At 51.8% G+C, this 6,530-nt stretch overlaps 1 long non-coding RNA gene across 1 annotated transcript; it reads right to left on the reverse strand.

Moving 5' to 3' along the window:
• Window positions 1-1,214: 1,214 nt before the first annotated feature.
• LOC122423547 lies at window positions 1,215-6,181 on the reverse strand. The gene is made up of 3 exons (XR_006264176.1): window positions 6,109-6,181; window positions 2,524-2,676; window positions 1,215-1,362 (listed from the first exon to the last, which is right to left on the reverse strand). It is a non-coding gene; the product is annotated as an uncharacterized LOC122423547 (long non-coding RNA).
• Window positions 6,182-6,530: the final 349 nt, after the last annotated feature.

A 6,530-nucleotide genomic window follows, 5' to 3' on the forward strand; every position in this document is an offset into this window, starting at 1 on the left:
AGGCAGAAAGGCTGCTCAGCCCACTGTGATCCTATTAGGAGCCGAGAAGTTAACGAACAGTGTGTTCTCTCTTGCCTTGCTGTCTGCCTGCGGCACGTCGTGTTTATCTACTTACTTATGGAAATCCAGGCCTCCTTAGCAGGCAGAGCGGAGAAGCAACATCTCGTCTTCCAGAGACGCTGGCTCGCATCATTCCGGCTGGGCATAGGCCTTGATCAGGCTTTTTAAGACTCAATCAGACATCCTTAACCCTTCCTCCACCCGGACCCTTGTTGCTTTACGTGGGCTCTTTAAGGATGTGAGAAACAAAGAGCTGCTCGAAGAACAAAGGAATTCCCAGGGAAGAACTTTTATTAAATTTTATTATAAGCTTCAAGATGCACGGAGCAGGAAGAACAGCTGCAGCCTAAGGAGCTCGTGAAGGGCATTCAAGGTCAAAGGCTGTAGCTGAGTTATCCAGCTGTGTCCGCCAAAGGCACAGAGGCCGGCTCCTGCCTCTGAGTGTCCTGAGCGCCCCCCTTACCCCAAGGACTCACGCACAGCGGTTCAGAGCAAGGGTCCGATGGTGTGGACCCATCATCTGGCAGTCTTCTCTTGGGAAGCACCTCCCTGGAGGGCGCTGTGGATACGGACTGAGTCCAAGGGAAGATGTGCCCTGGATAATCTAGGACAACTGTCGGCACACGGAGCCGTCTTTGTGTGACGATGGCAGCCGTGCCTTCTTTCTGAGCATTAATCTCACCCCGCCACCGTGCTGAGTGTCAGGTGCAAACACCAAGAGCTGTGACAGGTGGCCCGGTGCTGGGTGACACAGACCCAGCGTGAATGGTGCTCACAGGTTCCAGAGCTGCTGGGCGGTTCTCGCTCGAGGTCTCCCATGTGGCTGCAGCCAGACGTGGGCCGGGCCATGGTCGTCTGCAGGTCTGATGGTGGCCAAAGGAACCACACGAGTGGCCTTTGGGGCTGGCTCTTGGCTCTGTGCCCTTCACGTGAATGCCCGCAGGGGCTGCTTGAGCAACGTCCTGAAACTCTGGCCGCCTGCCCTCACATCGAGCTGTCCGAGCTTCAGGGCCAGGTGGGAGCTGAAATGGCTTTCACAGCCTTGACATTCTGAATTCTGGGGGTCACACAACCTTGACTCCACAAAGAAGGGCACCCTCCGAGGATGTGAGCACTGGGAGGCGTGGCTCTCTGGGGGGGCCTGGGGGCGGGCGGGTACCACAATCTTCCCTCTGGCTCCAGCGATTCCATCTCTCATAGGCAGTCCCGGAACCTTTCATCTCTCCATAACAGGGGCCCCAACTTCCAGTAGAGTGCCCCCCTTCTCTCTGAGCCCTCACCTTAGCCTCCCAGGCACACCACCTGCCAGGGGTGGAGAGAGGTTGTAACAATCATTATACAGTTTGGAACTTTGGGCTCCCAGATGGCACAGTGGTAAAGAACCTGCCTGCCAATGCAGACAGACCTAAGAGACGTGGCTTCCGACCCCTGGGTTGGGAAGATCTCTGGAGGAGAATGTGGCAACCCACGCCAGTATCCTTGCCTGGAGAGTCCCATGGACAGAGGAGCCTGGTGGGCTACAGTCCACGGGGTCGCAAAGAGTCGGACACGACTGAGCACCCATGAGCACAAGAGCGCGGAATTTAGGAGAAAAAGTCTTAACAATACGGCGCTACCACTGAGGTTGGCGTGCGCGGCGCTGTGGGGGAAATAACCCACTTACTTGTGTTTTCTCCATAAGACTCCCAAAGAGGGATTTCTCGCGGGCCACAGCTGGGGGAACTCGGACAAGCTCCTGACGAGTTCTGTTCTTATTCTTTTTTTTTTCCATTTATTTTTATTAGTTGGAGGCTAATTACTTTACAATATTGTAGTGGTTTTTGTCATATATTGACATGAATCAGCCATGGATTTACAGATATTCCCCACCCCGATCCCCCTTCCCACCTCCCGCTCTACCCGATCCCTCTGGGTCTTATTTTGATCAACGCTGCCTCGCACAACAATCTCCATCTGCTCGGGCAGTCAGGCAACTCATGCCAAATCCCCAGCCCCTCATTAGGGCCGCGGGAGGGGGCAGATGAGAAGTTCCCAGGGCCGGCCCTGACCCTGCTCTCCCACCACTTGGTCCTTACACGCTCTGCATCAAGTAGCACTGATGTCAAACCCAACACATGTTCCGCAACGGTCTCTGGGCAGTGGGAAGGCGCGGAGTCCAAGGGAAGCCCCACACACTGTGTCCCACCACCCTGGTGACCTCGGGCCGTAATTAGCCTCAGTGCTTGTCCCTGTATCCGTCAAATGTGTCCTGCTGACATGATCTGGTGCAAGAAGCACCTCCTCCCAAAAGGCCTTTCTCTCCCACTCCCCTCTGCCCGGACTGAATGTGAGTGACCCCTCCCTCCCAGGAACCCTAGAGACGTCCGCGTGGAGAGGACCCGAGGTCTCCAGCCCAGAGCCAACAACTAGCTCTGCATGTGGATCCGGATTCGCCTTCTAATGGAAACACTGACGGAAACTTACTCGGGAGTCAGGTGGTATGGTGCCCGCCTCACGGCCATTGCTTCATTAACTCTACGATCATGCATTCATTCAGTAAGGCATCTGCTGTGAACGTCTGTGCATGTCCCCGGCTCCCGGTATGCTCTGAAGACCCAAGGATCAGGAACTTAGATTCTAAGAAGAGAAGACAGCAGACACCAAGGCCAGACAGAAATGAATGAAAATCAGGTATGCTCGCAGGCGACGCGGGCGCTTGGTAAAGATGCGTCTACGTGGTTTGTGGGGTCACCAGGTGCCATCCGAGCTCACCCTTCAGGGAAGCCTTCCCAAGTCCGTGACCGGTGGGTTGGGATAGGAGTGAAGCACAGGGCCATTGGGGACCACCAGGAAGACACTGACCTGCGGGGGCCACGTGAGCCAAGGCAGGGGCCCTGGGGGCCGAGGGAAGGAGAGAAACCAGGGAAGCCGCCAGAGGTCCGCACTCGGGCAGCGTTCTACTGGTGCTGCAGAAATGGAATCAGGGGTGAGGTCATGCACCGCGCAGCCCCCGGGAAGCCCTCCCCTCTGCAGGGGAGAGCCCTGCGCACCCACCCGGCCCCAGCCCGCTCGTCAGGGGCCCCATCCTCCAGATGCGCCGCTCGGGGCACGCCAGTCCTGCCTCTTCCTTTCTTTATGACTGTCTTCATTTGGTACGTCATTTCTTTCTTTGGAAAACTCTCCACACGTGTGTGAATCTTTCTGCAACCTTCCTGCTTTCCCAACACTCTATTTGTGACTGCAGACCATCAGACTCCCCGTCCGTAGAATTCTCCAGGCAGGAACAGTGGAGTGGGTGGCCATTCCCTTTTCCAGGGAATTGTCCTGACCCAGGGATTGAACCCGGGTCCCCTGCATTACAGGCGGCAGATTCTTTACCATCTGAGCCACCAGGGAAGCCCATATTTGTGAGGACTATATACGTTGTTACACATAATCCCAGGCCATTTATTTTCTCTGTAAAGTGTTTCTTTGTATGAATAAACCACAATTTATTTATCCAGTTTCCTCTTGATGGATTTCTGCTGTTTCTGATTTTTTTATATATAGCAGACTAATTTGAAGAGCAGTAACCGACCCTGTAAGGGGCTCCTTGTCACTCACATAAAGGCTGAGCACCAGACCACGAGTGAAACTGCTGGCTGGGCGATGGGAACGGCACATCTCACGTCTACCGGTGATTGATGAACGGCCCTCCAGGGCAGTGATGTCAGCACAGCCTCCTGCCGGCGCGGGTGTGTCTCCTCGCATCCCTGCACCCAGGAGTGTGTGCCACCCTCACATCCTGGCAGGCATCATCTTGGTCTGCTCAGGGGGCTATAAGAATGTGCTAGAAGAAAGCCACAGTCTGTGTGGCTTATAAACACCGAATACTAACTTCTCACAGCTCTGAAAGCTAGAAGCCCAGCCCCATGGTAGCCCAGTGCAGGTTTGAAAACCCTCCTCCAGGTTGCAGAGGCTGAGTCCTTGCTGTGTCCCTGCGCGGTGAAAGGGGTGACGGCGATCTGGGGTCTCTTTGTTCATTTACTTCTGGCTGCACTGGGTCTTAGCTGCACCATGCGGGACCTTTGCTGTGGCTTAGAGGCTCAGTAGTTATGGCACCTGGGCTTAGTTGCTCTGAGGCATGTGGGAAGGTAGTTCCCCAACCAGAGATCGAACCCACGTCCCCTGCATTGGAGGGCGGATTTTTAACCACTGGACCACCTGGGCAGTTCCCCTGGGCGTCTTTGATAAGGACACTGATCTCATCCATGAGGGCTCCATCCACATGACCTCATCCCCTCTCAAAGGCCCCACCTTCTAACACCATCACACTGGGGGTTAGGAAGGATCTCAAGATATGTATTTGGGGGGGGACACATTCAAGCTGTGGATAGCAGGTATGAAAAGGTAACTCACTGAGACTGTAAAATGTGCTTCATGAATTGTTAGTGAGTTTGGATTTTTTTTTAATATGTTCATTCAAGATTCTAGTTTCTCTTTCTAGGATGCATCTTTCTCACAGTCTTTGACTTTTCTGCTGTGCTTCTTTGTTCCTGTTGATTGGCGTGCATACTCTCTGTGGTCCAGGGTCTGATCTTTCATCAGTAAATGTCTTCTTGCAGATGTGGCCTGTGTTTACGTGTCCTTTTATTAAACAAAGGTTTTTATTTTAATGCCATTGAAGTTATTCATGTTTCCCATTGTGACTTGTGTGAAGACCCATGTAAAAATAAATGATGCGAGACTTGGATCATAAAGAAGGCTGAGCACCAAAGAACTGATGCTTTCAAGCTGTGGTACTAGAGAAGACTCTTGAGAGCCCCTTTGACAGCAAGGAGATCAAACCAGTTAATCCTAAAGGACATCAACCCTGAATATTCATTGGAAGGACTGATGCTGAAGCTTAAGCTCCAATCCTTTGGCCACCTGATGTGAACAGCCAACTCACTGGAAAAGACCCTGATGCTGAGAAAGATTGAGGACAGGAGGAGAAGGGGACAACAGAGGGTGAGATGGTCAGAGGGCATCACTGACTCAATGGACGTGAGTCTGAGCAAGCTCCAGGAGCTAGTGAAGGACAGGGAAGCCTGGTGTGCTGCAGTTCATGGGGTCACAAGGAATCGGACATGACTGAACGACTGAACAACAATAACAAAAATTCATTCTTCACGCTGAAGTCAGAAAGGTAGTCTCCTCTATAGTCTTCTAATATCTGAAGCTCTGCCTCTGTCCTTAGCCAGCCTCACGCGGTCTTGCTTGGGCCACAGTTACAGTGAATCATTGTATCTGCTGTGGCAAAAGGTTCCCGGATGTTCTGAATCCCTATTGCTCCCTGTGAACGTAGAATCAGCTTGACTTGGTCTGACAAGCCCTGACAGCCTGACTGGGCTCCCTTCTACCTTGGGGGTGAGTCTGGAGAAGGGATGTGTGTCCCACCCCAGCCTGCTCCTCTGTGCACGTGTGCGTGTGTGTGCTAAGTCAGTCAGTCTTGTCCAACTCTTTGTGACCCCATGGACTGTAGCCCGCCAGGCTCCTCTGTCTGTGGAATCTTCCCAGGCAAGTATACTGGAGTGGGTTACCATATCCTCCTTCAGGGGATTTTCCTGACCCAGGGATAGACCCCACATCTCCTGCGTCTTCTGCCTTAGCAGGCAGATTCTTTACTACTGAGCCTCCTGGGAAGCCCTCTATGTACATGCATCCCTCTCCATTTATTTAGTTTTTTAAAAAAATGTTCTTAATCTAGCCTCATCTCCCCCCCCCCCCCCTCGCCCAATAAAGTCTTATACTTCTTTTGCTAAATGTATTCCTCGGTATCTTGTAATTTCCGTCATTTTTGTAATCACCCATTTTGGTGGTGTTTTCTGTATACAAAAATGTAATTTTTTATTGCTCTTGTACTTATAATTTCTCATTCATTTTAATCGTTTATCTGTGGATTCCTTTGATTACCTACCTGACTCAAAATATTTTCTAGGAATAATGAGAGGTTTGGTCCTTTTTTTTAATTCTTGTAACATTTATTTCCCTTTGTCTTAGGACTTCTTTCCCAGAATTTCTTCTCAGACCTGCCTCCTGGAGACTTACCTGCAGATTCGTATTCAGCCAGTATCTCAGGGCAACAAACATCTGTGCGGGTTTCTGGAGTTTTTTCTCCGAGTAGCCGCCTTCTCTCCGCGCCCTGGTGCAAACCCCTGCCTCCGGGACCTCGATGACGCGTTTCCTTTTCTCCGGGCCGCGCTGTTTCCGGTGTGAAGTCGTTCTGGTAATTGTTCTGTTTCTGTGATGTGGTAGCTCCCCACCCTCCCCCCCGTGCTGGCTAGGTTTATGATTTTCTCTTTGTCTTGGGTTTTCAGCAATTTGACTGAGAGTCAATCCCTTAGGTGTCACTGAACTTCTCAGAATGTGGGTTGATTTTCCTTTTTTATCAAATTGGGAAAAAAATCAACCAGTATTTCTTGGAATATTTTGCTGCCTCATTCGTCTTTCCGGTCCTTCTTACACCCCTG

This window comes from Cervus canadensis, chromosome 21 (assembly GCF_019320065.1).
Source record: "Cervus canadensis isolate Bull #8, Minnesota chromosome 21, ASM1932006v1, whole genome shotgun sequence".
Taxonomy (NCBI): domain Eukaryota; kingdom Metazoa; phylum Chordata; class Mammalia; order Artiodactyla; family Cervidae; genus Cervus; species Cervus canadensis.